The sequence below is a fragment of the Microcebus murinus genome, chromosome 20, assembly GCF_040939455.1.
Source record: "Microcebus murinus isolate Inina chromosome 20, M.murinus_Inina_mat1.0, whole genome shotgun sequence".
Lineage (NCBI taxonomy): Eukaryota > Metazoa > Chordata > Mammalia > Primates > Cheirogaleidae > Microcebus > Microcebus murinus.
The window spans coordinates 6763035-6784218 of NC_134123.1; the positions used below are offsets into that span (position 1 = coordinate 6763035).

General features: G+C 39.7%; 2 long non-coding RNA genes across 2 annotated transcripts in view; both read right to left on the bottom strand.

Annotated features, from left to right (window-relative positions):
- LOC105875544 (uncharacterized) overlaps window positions 1-21184 on the bottom strand; it is a 175382-nt gene that overhangs the window by 38654 nt on the left and 115544 nt on the right. The gene's annotated exons all lie outside the window — the stretch shown is intronic.
- Window positions 2583-3613, bottom strand: LOC105875543 (uncharacterized). The gene is made up of 2 exons (XR_001155997.3): window positions 3564-3613; window positions 2583-3072 (listed from the first exon to the last, which is right to left on the bottom strand). It is a non-coding gene; the product is annotated as an uncharacterized LOC105875543 (long non-coding RNA).

Sequence of the window (21184 nt, forward strand, 5' to 3'; positions counted from 1 at the left end):
TTCAATGTTTTCGCAGAGTCCAGCTCAGTGAGGAGGCTCCAGCAGACACTGAACAAATTACTTGCCGATTACAGTGTCTTCAGCTTCAAAGAGTATCTAATACTGACCACAAGTTTCATTTGTACTGGCTGTTATTTCTGTGCCCTCACGATTGCATGCAGTGGGAAATCATGACACAGCATAGTTTTAATTTGGCATCTTTGTAAGACAACTTAAATTTTTTTTTGGAACGTGGTTAGGTGTGAACAAAGTGGTGTGATCCAACTAACTTTGAATGAATAATACTACAATATCCAGAGAGACCATGGGTTGAGTAACCTCTGAATTAACTGCTCTTATAAATAAAAATGGCAATTATTAGACTTTAAAAATCTCTGAAAGAATGTATAAATTACACTTAAGATTGTTCTTATTAACCCCACAGAACTACTGAGAGAGAAAGAATGCAACAGAGAAAAGAAACAGCATCTAAAACTTGCTTCAGATAGACAATATCTGCGGCAGTTTTTAGTTTTTATCTTAGTGTTTTATTTCTTTGTGGAGAGGATATTGGGAAATATCAAGGAATGGTCATAGAAAAGAAAAAGAGGTGAGAGAATAAATTTTCTGTGCCCTGTTTTACTTTATCACATCATTGCATCAAGTGTAAAGTATTAATGAGCTTGAGAAATCACAAAACCCAGACAACCCACTGCAAGATTGCGATGAGACCTCTATCTCCTGAACTTTTTGCCCAGCCTTCTCTGAGCCTGCTTTTTAGCACTTTAAAATTAAGAGGAGCCCTAGAAACTACAGGTTTGATCATTCAAAGGCTATCACATGGGAAGTCTGAATGACTACATGGTTAAACTCATATTTTTGCCCCAAGGTATGGATTGAGTCTCAAAGGTAGCATTCAGCATCCTTTCCTACTGAGATCTCATTATACATGTGTAATTTGAGTAAACAATGAGACTCTATTGAATTAAATTCTTCCCTTTAAATTAGCCTTAATACAAAAAGGGAGGAGATGGAATGCTTACTCTTATAAAGAGATTAAGTAATTAATTATGTAGGTTCTATGAAATATTGAAGGAAATCATGCAAATGAATTTACAAACAATTAGAACAACAAGCACTGAAATATGTGTATTTATATAAAAAAGATAAAGTAAGCAAGGATTAGTTCATTAATCTCATGAAATTTCTCCACCATAAGAGTGGTATACACTTGACTGAAGTGCTAAATAAAATTTCAGTCAGACGTTGATTAACTGGAACCCAATATTGCTAGATATTGACTTTTTGAAAAAATCACTTTTAGAAAATACATTGTGTTCAGTTATCATTTTAGTCCAATTTCATATCTAGGAGAAATTGTGTTCATAACCATAATACTCCCCTCCTTTATTTATATAGGATTTCAGGGTTTTCGACTTGCTTCATGATCCAGAGACATTACAAAAGCCTCTGTCAGAAAATGCTATCTTTTTGAAAAACAAAGATCAAAACAAAATGATTTTGAGGTTAAGCTTTCATTAAGTAGACAATGTAACCCACACAAATTGCATAAACCCTAAACATGTCAGATAATCAAGGTTTAATCAACATTTATTATAGTATCTATTATCTAAAGTTAGAAGCTAAATAAATAAGAGCTTCTCTCTGGTTTTGTACTTCAAATTTTCATATACATGCTCCCAAATGCTCTTAGCATTAGCATTAGTATCAGGAAATATCTACATTTTGCTCCTGTAGAAGTTCTGGGTGTTTTCCCCCACAATCATTTCAAATCATTTGAAATTACAGAATAATCAGGATGCAGCCTTGACCCCAGAGCAGGTTTCTCAACCTCAGCACTATGTATATTTTAGCCCGGTTAAGGCTTTGTCGCGGCAATGGCTGTCTTGTGCATTGTAGGCGTTCAGCAGCATCCCAGTCTCTACCCATTAGACACCACTAGCATGTCTATAAACACCACTTGCATGCCCCTCTAGGCATTGCCAAACGTCCCCAGGGGGGCAAAAATCTCTAACACAAAATAATGACTACAGATATGACATCATAAGAGATCTATGACACAATAATAAAAGGAGATCCAACATATACAGTGACTGGTTGTTTATGGAGTAGGAAGGACAGATAAATAAATTAAAAAATATAATTTAAAAATTACTGAATTAAAGGAAAGACCCAATTGAGAATAAGAAAGGGAAAACACCAAGATACAGTCTGGTAATAAACTTCAAGGATTAAAATTTAAAAAAAAAAAAAGAAAAAACAATGAACATCTAGGCAGGAAAAGGTACAAGGAGAAAAAATTCAGCTTCAGACTTAACCAAATCAATGCTAGAAGATTGTTAAAAAAAAAAAAAAAAGTTCTGTTATTTGGGGTGAGTTATTAAAAGGAGTCATTCTTCTTTGCTTAAGAGGTGTAGCCCAGGACACAGCCTCCACCTTGGTGGACCTCTGCTCAAGTTCAGGACCACAGACTCAGCCACTGGCCCTGCTTGCGAATGCTAGTAGACACCACCAGTGGATTCATTGATTCAAAGTTTTTTGAAAATCTATTATTTGCCAGAAACATGCCAATTACTCCACTCTTTTGCCAACAATGTTTTTATTTATCGTGTCCATTTTAACCTTCAATAAATTTTAACCTTTGCTAAGCTTTTATCTTCACACTTCATTAAGATTGGACAGCCTTTTGTTGGTTAATTGGGCATTCCTATTCTTATGGAGTTGCCTCTACACATTGTGCACATCCATTTTCCTACCATTGTGTTCATATTTTAAGCTGGACTGGAGCAGCTCTTTGTTAACTGTCAGATGTGTTGAGAGAATGGGCTTCTCCGGCGTGTATTTTATCTTTGGAATTTGTTTCTGGTGTTTTGCTGCACCTAAGGTTTTCATTTTAACGTGGTCAAATCCTTCAGACTTCTCCTTTACAGCCTCTGGGTATCTCATCTTCCTTGGAAAGGTCTTTATATCACTCTGGGATTATGATATTCTTATACTTGTAAGTATTAGCATGGCCGAACCACAACTGATGACTGAAATTCAGATGCTTCTGACCCAGTGATCAGAAGGACCCTGGGAAAAAGATGATATTTTTTTAAAGGGCTAAAAATGTAAAATACAAAGATCATACAGGTCAAACAGCAGAAAAGCTGAAATTCCACACATTTAATAAGGCAGCTCTTGTTGAGTTTACCTATAATTTGTGAACAGGTAGCAAGGGCACAGAAACATACATTAAGGCCCTATGGTCAGCTAAACTGCCTCTTTTTCTGGTATATTATATATGCATGCGTACATACACAGATATTTACATAACTGGTAATTTAATTTGAATAGGCCCTTCTGTGTGCCCAGAAAGAAAAGAAACTCTGATGAGACACATAATTCTTTCCAATTTAGCATACTTTAAGGTACCCAATACCCACACCTCATCATCTTCATCACCTACCTCTTCATTGTGAAATTTTATAACGATTTACTCAATTCTCTTTTTTTCCCATTAGTCTACAAAAGCCCAACATTTTTCTCACCTACCCCCCACTGATCTCAACCCGTTACCTTACCTCTCTGGATTAAATTCCTCTTGACTGATGAAGTTTGGCCGTCTGGTTTCAGCAAGCTGGAGTCTCCCCATTTATACTCTGCCTGCCAAGCCCCGCCCCCAAATGACCAGGACCATTGTGATGTTGAACCTAAGGGTCTCTATTGTGACATAAGCAGCTGGCCCACAGGGATTTTGCTTTCCCACTTTAAGGGCCTTCACTCTGCTGGACACATAATAGATATTTAATAGCAATTATAATAATAATGGCTAAGATTTATTAAGCATGTGTTATGTGCCTTATGATGCTAAGAACTTCTCATATATTTCTTCATTTAATTTCCACAAAACCTTATAAAGTAGGTAAAATTCTTACATTATTATTCCCTATTTAAGAGTATTAAATTAACAAAAATCCCAAATAAAAATAGCAAAAGACAGTCTGTAAAAAAGACATCTGCACTCAAATGTTTATAGCAACACAATTCCAATTGCAAAGATATGGAAACAACCCAAGCACCCATCAATACATAAGTGGATCAATAAAATATGGTATATGTATACCATGGAGTTCTGTTCAGCCACAAAAAACAATGGTGATATAGCATCTCTTTTATTATCCTGGATAGAGCTGGAGCCCATTCTACTAAGTGAAGTATCCCAAGAATGGAAAAATAAGCTCAACATGTAGTCACCATCAAATTAGTATTAACTGATCAACACTTAAGTGCACATATAGCAATAACGTTCATCGGGTGTCAGGCAGATGGGAGGGAGGTGGAGGGGATGGGTATATTCACACCTAATGAGTATAGTGCGCACTGTCTGGGGGATGGGCACGCTTGAAGCTCTGACTCGGGTGGAGCAAGGGTAATATACGTAACCTAAACATTTGTACCCCCATAATATGCTTAAATAAAAAAGAAAAAAAATAGTTAAAAAGGTCTTTCAAAAAAGGGCAGGTGATCCATTTTAATTGTTGTAAAGAAATTTTGCGGAAAACATGGCTGCCATACACAGTGAGAAGGCAGACTTTTGTTTGGAACTTTTCAAAATGTAAATGATTAATAATGTGTGTTTCCTACCAACTGCCTTGGAGAAAGCAGCATCCCTTCATTAGGGAGATGAGGAGTCCATAGAGAGAAAGTAGCAGGGAGTGGATGGAAGACAAGGTAACAACAGAATTAACAAAGGAGGGCTTGGGGCCTGTTAGGATTCCTTCTAAGATAGAGCTCACCCTACATCACCACTGGGTATTTCCCGAGGCAGGGGCCACAGTCATTTCATCTTTGGACTAGCAGCATCTAATGCAGGTCTCCCACCAGGGAGGGAAGAGGGGAGTAAGGGCTGATCCTGTCTCTTTAGGGTTTCCCATGAACTAAGAATAATTACTGTGACATAGGATGTTTTGAAATTCCTTTAATTCCCCTGATATTATCACTATTTTGTTATTGTTGCTATTATACTATCCTCATTTTCCTACAGGAAAAGCCAGTAAGACACTCAAAGCAAAACGATTTGTTTGCTGATTCTGACAGGCAGCAGGAAGGGCGAAGTAGACACACCCATATACTGGTTTATATCTGGCCTAGTTGCAGTAGTTTTTGATTACTGTGTAACAAATTGCCACAAATTTAATGGCTTAACATGACATAAATTTATTATCTCACAGGTTTCATGGGTCAGGAGACTGACATATTTTCTTACAGGTTGGAAAACAAGATGTTGGTCACTTACAACCTCATCTGGAGGTTCAACCACTAAAATGTCCACTTCCAAGCTCCTTCAGGTTGTTGAAAGAATTTATCTTCTCCTATCTATATGACCGAGGTCTCCATTTTCTTGTGAACTCTTGGCCAGAGACTCAGCAGCTAGAGGCTGATGTCAGGTCTGGCCCCTTGGCCCTCTCCATATAGGAAGTTTACTAATGACTGTTTGATCCTAAAGATCAACAGGAGAAATTCTGTTTATTCCTGGATGGAGGGCCCAGCCTCACAAGAACTCACATGGTTAGGTCAGACCCACCCATGATAATCCTCCTTGTGATCAACGTATAATCAACTAATTTGGGACCTTAATTACATCTGCAAAATCTCTTCACCTTTGTCATAGCACATAATCTAATTACAGGGGGAAAAGAGTGTAAACACCACAGGGCAGAAATCGTGGGGGCAGCCTCAGAATTCTGCTAGCCATGCTTGTGGAACCAGGACTCACCCAGGGATTAGAAGATGAGCCATGAGAGGACAACCAAAATGCCCGATGGATACAGGGAGAAGACACAGGGGCATAAAGGAGGAGGTTGGGGAAACTGTGTGTCCCTGCCGAAGATGCCTCTCTGTTCCTGGAGTGCTTCGCTAGAGGCAGAGGGAGAGGGGAACCGAAGAAAGTGTTGAATATTTATATTTTCTAGACTAAGGTTGCCTCCTATATCTGGCCACTCACCCCAAGAAGAGGAATCACATCACTGGCTGGGCCCAGACCTGAGAGAGGAGGTTATTTCATCTTGCGTCACAGCTCTGATCAACTGGTAGAGTCAGTGTGTAGTATTGTGCTGAGAAGGGTTCCGAGACTGCTGTGGTTCTGTTAGAGTAGGAGACTGGGAGACAGGGCCGAGACCCAATGCAGGGGCTTGCAGAGTGGGTGCAGGTGTTAAACTAAACAAACTTCAAGCAGAAGCTAAACAGAGGGGCTGATAACCACAGGCAAGAACTGGCTTCAACTAGCTGGTCGGCTATCTCTGTCACCTTACATGAACTTTGGCTAATTACAATACCATTTAAATTGTGGTTTTAAAATTTCTCTGCCCCTGAAGTCACCATGACAGTTCCAAGACAGCCATATAAAGTATGAAAATGGAAAGGAACCCAATTCTAGGAATTACTACCCAAATTCTTAGCAAAAGCTAACCCCTTGGTCTTGAATATTCCCGCCCTCAATTAGTAAAACCAAGAAAGATCTAAAACCACTTCCTCTCAGAGCAGCTGCTCTTTTTCGAGCCTGCCTGCTCTCTTTCCTGAGAGTGTACTTTCACTTTCCATAAAAGCTGTTGCTTGGTTGGCTTATGTGGTGCACCCTGAAATTCTTTTCGGACGAACACCAAGAATTTGGAAAAAGCCCCACTCAGAGGATGGTAACAGTTCAGCAGGATAGAGTGCTATGGTTGATTAGCTATGTCTGTCATGACCTCTGGGTTGATGATTGGAAATATGTTGAACAAGTATTGGCCATCCCTGACTTAGACTGTAAACATCACTCAAAGTCTGAACAGATATTAAACAAAGGCGCAGTGCTTAGGAATATCCAGTGTATAGGAAAGAGATGACCTTTATAAGATAGTTTCTTATGCTTCCCATCCCTACAACTGTCATTTTTGTACTTTAAAAACTTTCATGGGAAAGTTCTTTACTTTTAGGTCCAATCCATCAATGATTGCTTGGGGAGTGGAAGGTAAATGTAAGAATTTGCAGAGCTCAAGAAGTGATGGATTCATAAAACAGAATCCCGTTGATGTCTGCAAATGGTTTTGCTTTGTTCCCAAAGCAAATTATGTGTCTAATTTCCAAATGCTGCTCAAAATCCACGAAAAGAAGGAAGTGTCCCCATTAAAGAAAGGATTGACGGAGTGACTTCCCTAAGAGTCAGATGAGCTACATCCCATTTAGCAGAGAGAGAAATTCGGGGTCACGTCTGGGTCGCTAGACCTCCTCCAGACCTTCTCATTTTAAACAGATCAGGCTCTTGAACATTTTAATATTGGGAACATTTGCATCTCCTTGTCAGAGCCTTCTCTGCATTCACATTCCTTGGGGATTGGCAAGGAGAAGTCACCTCATTTTCACAACTTCACGGCATTTTTCCACTTTGTGAAAATGCCCTCATGTTTGTCACTCATACGATAAACAAAAGCAAGAAAGCAAATCCATCTGCAGAACAGTGCCATATGAAGCTAAATTAAAATGCTAATGGGTGAGCATGACACAGAGAAAACAGCACACTGCTGAGAGTTAAAGGAACACGGATTTCACGCAGAAAGGCCCTCTGCACCACAGTCTTCACTCTGAGGGGCTGGAGACAAGGAAAGTAGGACAGAAGTAGAAACCAAACTTCCATACCTCCTGGTCCCAACTATTGCTCCTCTTAGCTCTCTGGCTTGGTTTTTCTTGGAATGAGGTTCTGTGAAGTCTGAAGAAACAGCCCCTAGCAATGCTTTCTCATAGAAAATATCCATTATTTTTTTCCTTCCCCCTCTAACCACTTATGGAATGGAACTACTTTGATATGGACAATAGTACTGACTACCTGTCCAGGAAAAATAAAAAAAAAGATAAAAATAAAAAAAAGATATGGACAATAAGATGCAATTACCCTTCGGGGCTGAGCAAGGGAAGAATGCATCACCAAGATGAACATAGGAATAAAACTAAGACACTTACCCTTAAAACACTAGACAGAATGCATGCCTCTGATATTCGCATCACTACCGAGCCAAATTATTTAGTCTATAGATGTCAGATGCATCAGGACTGTTCTTCTAATTGCTGTGCTATCCCCTGGGTGTAGAACTTAGGAATGCTAATTTGGTGAATCAATTTTAAAGATCTTTGGAAGAAAACTGACTTGGATTCAATACATTCAGAGATGAATAACATCCCTGAAATTTGGGAATGGAATATGGTTCCATTAAGAAGCTGCTGTAGAAATGAAGTAGAACGAGATATTTAAGAAATTCTAAGCATCTCTCTTCACAGCAAGACTTGTGAGGTGTGTTTAAGGAAAAGGTATTAATACTCTATTGCCATTCCAAATGTTTCTAAAAACAAACAGACAAACCTATATGTTATGCCGTTGTGCATTTATTGAATAACTCCAAGCCATAAGCATGCATTGATTCTTCGGTTGCCATGGCAGAGCGAATGGTTTCTGTGTTATGATGGCAGTTGCCATATGTTCGGCTTCAAATCAACTGATTCCATCACAAAAGGAGGAGAGAGCAGAGGGGGCTGTTCTGAGATTCCTATTAGCATTGACTTGTCACATGAGCCTCTGTTCTGGGCCCAACATTGAATACATGCCACAGCCATGGCTGTAAACAAACACATTTGCATGGGATTCTTACACACAAGCCACTAACCACTCCAGGAATCTGAGCAGCACCTAACCCAAACACAGTCCTCTGTCAGTTGAAAAATGGCTTAGCAGGTGATTTTCAGAGTTGGAGTCCAGAAGGGACATATTCTTTAGGCAGGGGACAACTGGAGTCACCAGTGACCTTTCTCAGAGAGCTGGAACTTGAGACATACAGAGGGAATGTGTGAATTCTGGCATCACAACTTTAATTGTAGTAGATAGATCGTGAATGAGTTCTGGAGTTTGGAGGTGTCTGGACCATTTGAAGCAACATCTCAGAGGGTGAGTTGGGCACATTCTTGCCCAAACTCTCTCTCTCTCCGTAAGGAATTCTGGACTGAGTGTTTCATGGTCTGACCCACTGTGACAATCATGTATGTGGTTATGTTGCCAATTAGGACCTGAATATTCTCACTGTTAGAGCACTAACGAGTGTTTTAAGTATCCAAGAGATTACTTTTTGGTATTCTTCCAAGGTCCTGTAAGTAAGTTGGCTTTTCACTGAGAGAGAAATTTATTTTTGTCTGGAACTCTGTGGTATGCATTATTAAACCCCTGCCGCAGCCATCTAAGTGGTCCCTGAAGGAGTGAGAGCCCTTCCAAACAGCCCAAACCAGCAAAGGACTTTTCATGTTGCAATATGGCCCCAATGGCACTTTGCAATAATCCATATTTTCTTTACTGTGAAAATCCATAAGAATATCAGAAATAGCAGACTCAAGCTAATAATCTACACTCATTTGTTGTCTTTATCATGGTTAAATTATGTGAACACTCCAGATTATGATGTTGAGTATTTTCTACTGTAAACACAATGATAGGGTTGCCATTCCTTTATCAAGGCATTTAATCAATCCATCAGACAACTCACTACAAATATGGGCAAAGGGCTTAAAGAGATACTTCACAAAATAATTCTCAATAGTCAATTAACAGATCAAAAACATGCTTAATTTCATTCATATCTAGAGAAATGCAAATTAAAACTATAGTAAGATGCCACTACACACCCACCAGATTGGCACAAATTTAGAAGTCTGGCAATATCAAGTATTAATGAAGATGCAGGGCATCCAGAACTTTCATATGCTTCTGGTGGGAATGTAAACTGTTGATATCGCATTGGAAAATAGTTGAGCATTATCCAACAAAATTAGAGAAATGCAAATATTGTGATCCTAACAATCATACTCTAAGGTATGTGTTCCAGAGGCACAACTGCCCAGGTACACCAATGAGAATGATCATCACACCATTGCTTGTAATAGCCCCAAACAGAAATTTCCCAAATACCTGTCAATATCAAAATGGATAAATAAATCCATTTATCATCAGAATACTATATAGCATTGAAAATGAACAAACTCCAGCTACATTTGAGGACACTGTTAACTCTATCATATAGGAAGGCAGATGTTAGCAAGAAGGGTCATAATGAAGGCTTGACCTGGATTGTGGCCACATAGGTTTTTACACACACACACACATATATACACACACACACACATATATATAAAATTTACTCTCTAGTAAGTTATATTTCCCAGTTTTAAAAAGTTGAAAGAAAAATTAGTATCCAACAGGTGCCTTAGGTAGAAAAAAACAAGAGTTTTTGTGATGGCATTATCCAAAAGTTTGGAATGTAATTCAAGCAAATTTCAGTAGCCAGCTAGAAATCTATTTTCCACTCCTTCTTGGAGCTGCTAGTATTGCCTACCTAACAATTCTTCAGGATAACGAATTTTATGGAGATATATGTCAAGAAATGTTGAGATGGCCCAAAAGTAGAGTTCAGGGAGTTCAGAGTTAAAAAGTTCTCTAAGGAGGTAGAAAGGAAGAGGAATATTATTACATCCTTTTTCTGCAAGGGGGCAGGAACTCAAGACTAAAGGATCCTCATCAAACCGTGTGTTTCCTCTGATGAGCTCTTGTTATGATAATTATTATCACTCCAGAGATGTTGATAATTATATTTAGACAGTTTTTAAAGCAATATTGTATAATATTTTCCCCCATTTAACACCAGCGTCAGAGCTGATGAATGCTCAGTCAGATGAAATGCAGGGCTGCTGGTCTGCCCACAAAGTGTTCCCATCAACCGTGTAAGTGAGTTTTATAATGTATACATTATATTGGGGGAAGCACACTCTTTTGGAAAGGACCGATTCTTGGCGCATAATCAGTTTCCATTGAATTTAAATGACTTTTGGTCCTATACCAATGCTGATAAAATACTTTCAAATGTACAGAATATTAACCAAATGTTTATATTAAACAACTCCTTTCAGGTGAAAATGCGCTCGGCGAAGCGTAGCTCCCTGGAGCAAGTTAGTGAATATTAATGTTGAGCAGATCATAAGAAGCTACCAGTCCTCCGATGTTGGAGGCCGAGGGGGAGATAAAAGAGCAAGGTTGGTGGATGGGCCCTGCCAGGCCGCACTGGGCACAACCCCACTGAGATGGAATGGAGTTCGAAACACATGCCATCGAGGCTGCCAGGACAAGGAGGCAGAAGCAAGCTGGGGAGCAAGAGCGCCAGGCTCTCGACTGTGTTCCAGACTCAGCTCAGCCACCCCGCACACCTCTGACCTGCCCAGGGTCCCCTCGGCAGAGAGATTTACAGGACGTGTCTCTCAATTAATACCAGCCAATTGCCAGTTAATCATGGGCCCCGATTTCGGGTAAGTGAACGCTACTTATCAGGAGACGCATTCGGACTTATATTAAGTATTACAGTATTTCAAATCTGCCAAAGCACACTGGCCGTTTCCAATCATCATTGTTTATCTGCAGGTTTCAGGAAGTCATATAAATGTACAACTCGCGGTACATGCACACATGTTTCAGGGCATGACAGCTTTTATCAACAAAGCTGAAGGTCACAATGAACAGTCCTTGCATATCTCTTGGTGGGGAAAGGGCCAGACTGGGGAACAGGAGGCCGGGGGCGGTGCCCAGCGCTGACTACGACGTTGGTGGCATTTGGGTCAATTCGCGCCCCTGTGGATTTCTGTTCCTTCATCCATAAAACAAGGATGTTAATATTTCAGGTAACCAGTGCGACCTGTTAATAATGGTTTAGAATTCAATGTATTTTCAGGGTTTTGTTGTTGTGGTTATAGTCTAATTATATTTTTAGAGGCTACTTTAAAATTAGTAAGGCTAAATCTTCTCAGGTTAATTCAAGTTCAGAATGAATAATGGTAGAGGGAAAAGCTGTTATTCCCATTTTACAGGTGAAAGAATTTCAGGCCTGAAAAATATCTCTCTGGAGGATTTTATATCCATCTCACAGCATCAGGGATGGCTTTCCTCTAAATCTGTGGTTCCCAACCCCCGGGCCAAGGCCTGGGTACCAGTCCTTGGCCTGTTAGGAACCGGGCTGCACATGGCCGCCTGAGCTCCACCTCCCAGCCCCTCATTCCATGGAAAATTGTCTCCCATGAAACTTAGGAACCCGGGTCGCACAGCAGGAGGTGAGCAGTGAGCAAACAAGCAAAGCTTCAACTGTATTTACATCCGATCTCCATCACTCACATCTCTGCCTGAGCTCACTGCCCACTCCTCCCCTCCCCTCTAGCCCCCCTCCCCCACCACCCTCTCCCCTATCTGTGGAAAAATAGTCTCCCATGAAACCGGTCCCCAGTGCCAAAAAGTTTGGGGACTGCTGCTCTAAATCATCCTAAAATATTGGCACTCTCTTAATTTTTAAACACTATTTACAGAAAAGTAGAGTATGGAAGTTTCCCTAAAATTCAATTCTAACCTCTCTCATGGCATCTCACATCTATGAATACGCATAAACTTGCAGATCCAGATGCCACTGGAGGCTGTCACCCAGCAGCTGTGTGTGGCACATGAAGTGGACGCTGGGGCCCAGAGAGGGCAAGGGGCTGGCTCAGAATCAACACAGCCAAAGCCTGAGCCAGGACTACAACCCCCATTCTAGTGTCTTCCCTACCATGGTAAACCCCTTTGAACTTGCTGTCAGTCGGGCATTTATCAAGCCTTGGTTGCAAGGCAGACACAGAACAACCTTCAACAAATACTGATTGAGTAGCAAGGTAAAAGTTAAAGTAGTAAAATAAAGAAGCATAATAGTCTTCCTTCTTTTTCAAGAGCTTATAATCTGGTTGGGAAGAAAAGTGAGATAGATATTCAATAGTTAAGTTACTATATGAGACAATACAAACACGGTTGCCAGGCCAAACAAAATGAAATCCACGCTTACAGGAGTAGACCAGTGATTCCCAGTGTATGTTTTGAAAAACAATCACACAAGATGGGCCATGCATAAGTAAGCATAAAGAAATAAAAAGTGTCTATGATCAAATAAGTTTGGGGCATCCTGCACATTGTAGAGTCACAGGACACAAATACATTCAAGTGTTGTAAGACATCCCACAGTAAAGAAACCTACTGAGTAATTTCCAGTCTTGTATTTCTCAAATGCATAAAACCACTTCAATTTATTTATTTATTTATTTATTTTTAATTCAGGATATTATGGGGTTACAAACATTTTGGTTACATGTAATGCGTTTGCCTCACCCAAGACAGGGCTACAAGCATGTCCTTCCTCCATACAGTGTGCTTTGCTTCCATTAGTTGTGGGTTTACACCCTCCATCCCCTACCCCTATCCCCCCCAACTGACCTGCAACCAGGGAGTATTACTACTATATGAACACCTTCGTGTTCATCAGTTAGTGCCAATTTGATGTTGAGTACATGTGATGCATGTTTTTCCATTTTTGTGATGCCTCACTTGGAAGGATGGGCTCAATCTCTATCCAGGACTATACAAGAGGTGCTAGTTCACCATTGTTTTTTTGTGGCTGAGTAGAACTCCATGGTATACATATACCACATTTTATTAATCCACTCATGGATTGATGGGCACTTGGGTTGTTTCCACATCTTTACAATTGTGACTTGTGCTGCCATAAACATTCGAGTGCAGATGTCTTTAATATAGAATGTCTTTTTTTCATTTGGGTAGATGCCAAGTAGTGGAATTGCTGGATCAAATGGTATTTCTCGTTTAAGTTCTTTGAGATATCTCCAAATTACTTTCCACAGGGGTTGTACTAATTTCCAGTCCCACCAGCAGTGTAAGAGTGTTCCAATCTTTCCACATACACACCAGCATTTGTTCTTTTGGGATTTTTTTGATAGAGGCCCTCAACAAGAAAAAACTCAAACAGCCCCATCAATAAATGGGCAAAGGACGTGAACAGAAACTTTTCAAAAGAAAGACTAATGGCCAGCAAACATATAAAAAAGTGCTCAACATCTTTAATAAAACCTTTTCAAGGCTTTCAATGGACTTTGGCTTTTTCCTATCTCATCTATAGGATCCTAAACTCTAGCCACACTTGTAACTAGTATCACGTTTCATGTCCTAGTCATGTTTTTAATCACTGGCGCTTAATACAGTGTCTGGAATGTGGCTCCTTGCAACTATTTGTTGAACGAATACTTAACCTGCTTGGTGCTATAAGGGAGTGCAGGATCACTAAGGCATGTTCTCTGTCCTCTAGGGCAGCCTTCTCAAATGTTAATGTTTATATTAATCCACATGAGGATATTGTTAAAATGAGTTTCTCATACAGTAGAACTGGGGAAGGGCCTGATACTCTGATTTTCTCATCATCTCTGAGGTGAAACCAATGTTACCAGCCCACACTTTAAGGCCACAAGGAGCTAGGAATTCTCACTCAAGCAAGAGGCAGACACCATGAAAGAATGTGATATTGTCACTGCAGATCAAGAGCACAGTTCTATGGGGAGAGCAAGGCAGACATGATTTATTCTGCCTGGGCAGGGAGGCAGGCAGTGTCTTGTCAATGTCATGGGGAGGGACTGTTTGAGATGAGCTTTGAAGAGTGATGAGCACTTTGCCAGGTAGAGGAAGGAAGGACATATGAGTTGAGTGAGCAGCATGAACTAAGCCACAGAGCAAAGCACAGTGTACTGCATATTCAGGGAACAGGGAGGCAGGAGCATGTGGTACTTAGGGACAGAGGTAGGCATGGAGGGGACAGCAGGAGTCAAATCTAGAAGGAACATTGCACTGGATTGTGAAAGGCATTGCATTTAAAAGTCCAAACATTTAATGGTGGGATTCCAGCAATGATAAACTGGCAGAAAAGAAATTTTGGTGGGTGAGTGGGAAGCATCTTACCGCCCTTCAATTAAGCCATGCGGCCAACATAGACCCTATCTGCTCCTGGCTCCAGCCTTACTTTCAAATTTTAATGGGATGTCAGAGGAGTTTTCAAAATCCCATGATTGATAAGGCCTAATCAATCCCTTTCATTGCTTGGAGATTATGCTGTTTTTAAAAAGCACTTAGCATTTCAAGGGTTCTTTTATAGGCTTCTGCACAAACCTATGAAGCTATAAACTTTATTTAGCAGTTATAGACAGACTACTACTGCTTACAGGGCTGTATTCTTCCATTCTGTCTCAGATTTTAGTCCAGCTGTTCTGGGATCTTTTATTTTAGAAACTGGAAAACCAGGGCTATTAATAGAGCCCGGCAGCTAATTTAAATCTGATAATGTGCTGACACTTGGCTGCATACTTCAGCACAGATGCCCATGTGTACAGTGTGTATTTATTTCTGTGCAAATGTGTACATGCATATGTATAAATAACAGCAAATACTATGAAGTCAACACTTAATATTTCAGAGGGCCACCTGGGACTTTTCCTCTGCCTCATAAAGAGGACACTCTTTGACATGTAAAAATAATTTAGAAGGCGATTTAAGCCTGCAGGCTCAAGTGTCAGAGTTATTACAAAGTGGTAGGATTATAGGTACACCCAACCCTTCTTCTGGATGGAAGAGAGACCCATAGAAAACCACAAAATTGTGGCTAACATTTCCATTACTTTCATCAAATACCTTATACTGCAGCCAAATTACTATCATCCATAAGTATCATACAATTTCCTTCATCTTGCTTATGTTATTCTCTCTGTGAATTAGAAAAGAATGTGGATTTCGAAATTAGCTTTAGGTTCAAGTCCCAGCTCTGCCATTTTCTAGCTGTGGGATTTGGAGCAAATTACTTGCTAAACTAAGCCTGTGCCTTCATCTGTACAACAGAGACAGTCCCTGTACTTCCATCAAATGAGATAATGCAAGTGAACACTTACCACAATGCGCAAATCTGACTCGTGGTGATAGAAATCAGATCGGAGGTTGCCTGGGGTGGAGGGTCATGGTGCATCACTTGGATAGGGGCATAAGGAAATTTTCTAAGGCAATGAATATTGTGTATGTCTTATGGGGGGGTTGCAGAGGTATATGTTCCCCATCTAACAAATGGGATTGATTATTATTATTATAGTTCTCTCCTCTCCATATCCAAATACTATGTATTTTTAAAATTTCAGCTCATTCACCATTTCTTCCATGGAGCTTTCATAGTTTCCCTAATCAGAGGGATCTGTTTCGCTTTAAACTTATTCTTACTTTTTGCACTTCCAAGACACTTACAGTCTTCCTGGTGTTAAGATCTAGCTCTTTGTATATCTCTCTCATTTCCACTAGACTGTCAGCCCCTTGGTGAAGGCGTCTGAGTGGTCTTGGAATCCTACACAGTATCTAGTAGAGATCTGTGCATTCTTCATCCTTCTATTAAATCATCGTGGAAAGAGTGAATTCAGTGTAATCCTATATACGAATCCCCTGAACCGCATTCCAGCACCTCAGTACATCCAAAGTCCTCTCCAAGATTTCCACAAGCACGGCTTCCTCCCGACTTTGGCTGTTGCTTCCATGTATGTTGTATGGAGTATGTTACCTTACTCCAGTTGTAACATTCTGGGCTACTTTTTACAATTTACACAGGCACAGATATTTGACTTAGGCGCATATGTGTGAAATAGACTTTACTGAAGATGTGAGGAGCCGGGTTACAAAGAGGTAGGACTCATGCCACAGCAATGCCAAGAGTGCAAACAGAGCTAGCCTGTTCCTACACATTGCTCTACCGTCTCCACCACCAGAGGCCTTGCCCTGGCTCCTCAATCTCAGGCAGTGCTTTCCACCATCACCTTATATCTTCTCTGCTCCTTTTTGTCTTTCCTCCTCCCCCTCAGGAGCAGACATGTATCCCTTTCTTCGTCTCAGGTGGAGAAATTCAGCCATTATCATGGTTTTTGCTTGAGTCCTAGCCAACTCCATGTCCTGAGAGTCTCATATTGAACCCAAGCATTACTGATGCTATTTCCCCACATCCAGCAGTACTCCCCAGGTGTGAATCCAAGCTCTGTCATTTATTAACTGTGCGAATCCAGGCAAGTTGCTTAAATTCCAGTGGTAGTAGCGAAGATAATTTTCATTGTTACTACAGAATGGCCAAATGAAAGCAAAGAGGGTAGGAAGAATGAAATAAAGAAAATCAAACGGGAAAGACCAACGGCTCCTTAAGAATAGATTGCATTAGCTTCTAGTTTGGAAAAAAAAAATATATTGTAAAAAAGGAGGATGGCTCAGGGGCGCACCTCCTAATCCGCCCTCCTTACGGCTACCTGCAGCAACACCACACAGAAAGCACCAGCTGGAGGGGAAGATACGGGAACCTTGGAGTTGAAGACAGTTGGGTTGTTATGATAGCCTTTGAGGTTGTGAGAGTAAAACAGAAGCCAAAAAAGAATTATTTTTATCTCATGAAGAAGATTCCCTCTTAAGACTTTTTGCAAATGACTAAGATTTAAGTCATATTCCAAGAAAGAAAAGAAGAATATATGTGTTTGATGGGAAGAATTTGTCTAGAGTAGGGGAAGAGGTAGTTCAGTCACATGCGAGAGACCTGTGAGTGGGGTGAGGCAGGATCAGTGGTGTGCCGGCCGTGAGGAATGCTCGCTGGAGAGTTCTCTGCTGTCTCTCTGGACTGAGACGGGGGCAGCTGTCCCTGTGGAAGAGTCCACCTCTGTTGAAGACTGGCCAAATAATTCTGTGCCTATCACAACATGAGCCAATACAAATTGGTCTGTATTCAATTTAATTTATTAACTCTTTAATTCAATGCATAATATTGAGCACATGCCATGTTCAGAAAGTGAGGCAAACTTAAAGGCCAGAGGCCCTCAACCTTGACAGTACATTAGCCTCACCTAGGGAATTTTTATAACCTTTGGTTTCCAAGCCACGCCTCAAATCAATTCATCAGAAGCTGGGGGGGGGGGGTACCTAGCCATAAATAATTTTTTAACATTACTTGGGATCAAAAAAACTCAAAAACTTGGAAATAAGTTACAAGATGACTACATAGCCTTTCAATGTCATGATGAAGCAATGTCTACTGGGCCCACACAAAGACCATCCGATTCTTTAGGGTAATGTATCTTCACTGAATTTGCTTTTTATTGGGATATTTACTTAGGATATTTCACAACTCTGTAAAAGTAGATGTTGCCTTGCGAATAGTGGTTCTTAAACTTTGGTGTGTAACATAATTATCCAGAAAGCTAATAAAAAATACAGAGACCCAAGTTTATTAAAGTAGAATGGGGGTTGTGTTTCTGTAATTTGAACAAGTTCTTGGGTGATGCTGACACATGTCCGAGTTTGACAACCATTATTGTGAAAGTCTGACAGCAATGCAATAGATTTTGGCTCAATAACTACATAAATATCTTTTTTCTCAAGTAGAGATGCTAATAATTTCTGTCTAATTTCAAGATTACAGGGTTTTTGCTCCACAGAACATTAACTAGTTTTGTATCTAACCTAGCAGTCTCATTCCAGCACTCTTTCAGGACCTATATCTGCTTTTTCTAATTGTCTTTGAACCACTTTAAACTCATCCTGCTGGTTCCCTCATTAAATGAATCAAATAAATCTTTGGCAAGTACGCAGTGTACACTTGTATGAGAGTCAAGTTCTTAACTTTTCAAAATTATACTTTGACACCAGGTGATACCAATGTGCATCCAAGAGTGAGATTCACCGCTATAGAGAGAAGCCAAAATCCTGGGAGGCACCTAAAAGGACACCACTGTTTTCTCCATCCCAAGCAGAAGAATATAATTACTCTTGAAAACTTTTATGAGTCACACCTGATAATAATAAAAATTAATATTTACTGAGCGTTTACTATTGCCAAGCTCTATTCTAAGAGCTTTGCACGCATTATTAACTCCTTTAATCATTACACAATCCTATAAGAGAGGTACTCTCATCTTCATCCCAATTTTGTAGATGAATAGAACTGAGGGACAAAAAAGTCCAAGTAACTTGTCTATATTCACACAGTTGATAAATGACTGAGCTTGGATTCAGACCTAGGGAGTACTGCCTATGCCCTTCATGAGTAAGGCATGCCATTCATTCAGCACGAATTGGGAAGAGACACCTTTAGGGTTATTTATCCAGATTCATGGAATCCCACATCTAGATAACTGAATGACTGAAAAAAAAAAAATCAAGGCAAGACAAAATTTCATATTCTTATAGTTGCTTTCTTTGGCAGGGCTGTAAGATATCCACTTATTCTTTACCCAGCCCCCATATTAGAAATCATGCTCATTAGGACAGGTGAGTAACATCTCAACATGAGAGTTTTATAAATAAATTAGACCATAGGCCTGATAGAAACCTTGATTGGAATCCGAGAGGAGACATCCAACATTGTGTAGAAATGTGAAACTCTTGTCATGTAGTACAGTGGATTCCCAAAGTGCAAAAATAAAAACATAAAAATAAAAAGAAGAAATATTTTAAATTTCCTCCTAATTTAAACTCATATCCAAATCGACATTTGGGCAGGTCCATCAAAAAGCACTTGGTGAGAAATCATCTGTGCACTAAGTGCTTTTTATACCATGAGCAAAGGTCTGAATTGTAAGTAATATTGGCAAGAACAAGCTATAAGTTAAGATGCAAATCCAAATCGAGTGTGCGGTGTTCTGGCTTCAAGCCTGGTAATTGAATTTCCAGTTTATTATCCTTAATGTTTTTTAATGTGAGTTTGCAATTCAAGGCAAAATGGAAAGCTGCTCCTCCAAATCTTTCCCCTGAAGCACTTCCAGGAACAATTTTATTTCAGAGTCAAGAAATGGTTTTGGGTCAGGAGTGTACTTTAACTTTTTCAAACTCTAGAAAAGTGTGTTCCAGGGATGCACTAAACCATAGGTCCACTGAGGGACACTAACCTGGAGATCAGGAATTCTGGAGTCCAAACTGGGCACTGGAGCTTTTCTTATGGAAATGCAAAAGCTGAACACTGTGAGCTGGTTAAGAAGCCATGTCTCAGCTGGGAGTGCCAAAGAACATGATAGTGACTTTCAGGGCCCTGGATGGTAGATGGGGAGTGTGTTTTCAAATGAAATCTGGTCCATCGTGAGTACTTGGTGGACACCCCCAACAGTCTGAGTATTTTGGCTCTAACAGCTAAACTGTACTGGGAGCACACTTCCCCACTGCTTTTGTCTAAAACTAACCCTGAAACAAGGCTGAAGACTAAATCACCCTGAAATAGTCTTCTTAACGAAGACAGAGGTTTAAAGAGGTTAGCTAACTTACTGTAATAATGATAATAACAAAAACAATAACTTAATGAAGATTTATCATGTTGCAAGCTGTATTCAGGTTTATGCATTATTTATTATACATTATTATCTATTATATAATTTAACTCTTACAATACACCCAAAAGGTAGGTTATTGCTTCTAATTTCATATAGGGAAACTGAGGTTCACAGAGTTCAAGTAATTTTCCCCAGGTGAAATAACTAGAATGGGGCCTTAGCTAATATGAAAACCCAAATCTGTCTACTCTGATGCTTGTGGTCTTTATTACTAGGCTAAAGGCAGAAGTTCCACTAATATCTTCCCTTCTAGTGGACTTCTGTCTTTCTTTAAACATTATTTAAATAACCATGTCTTTGTGTATGTGTGTTGCATGTATGTGCGTATAGAGAAAAATATAAAAAAGAAAGCAAAATTGTCTCATAAGCCCATTGTCTAAACATGAATATGGCATGCAAATGCAAGTGTAGAATGGTATAAAATGGAAATTAAAAGCTTTTCCCAAGCTCCATCCTCAAAGGTAATCACTTATATATTTCTTATATAGCCTACCAAGAAGGAGCCTACAAAGAAGGATCATTATTGACTTGTGAAATAAATAAATATATACACAAACACACACACACACACACACATATACACACACACAAATTTTCTCAATTCATGAAACAATTCAATATCCATTGATACTTGTATTATATCTTGGTGCTTTTTTTTTATTTAAGTATATATATATATAATTTTTAACAATCATTTAGTTTTCCATTAATTTATGTAACTAGTTCCCAAGCATGTTCATTTAGAATGTATCCTTTTTTTGCAATTAAAACCTCTAGTATAATAAACATTCTTAAGTATGTAGTTTGGTGAAGGAACATGTGGACTTTTTCAAACTTTCTGTAGATAATCCCTCTAAAGAGGTTGCATTAATTCACCTTCCCACTAGCAGGCCATGAGTCATCACTG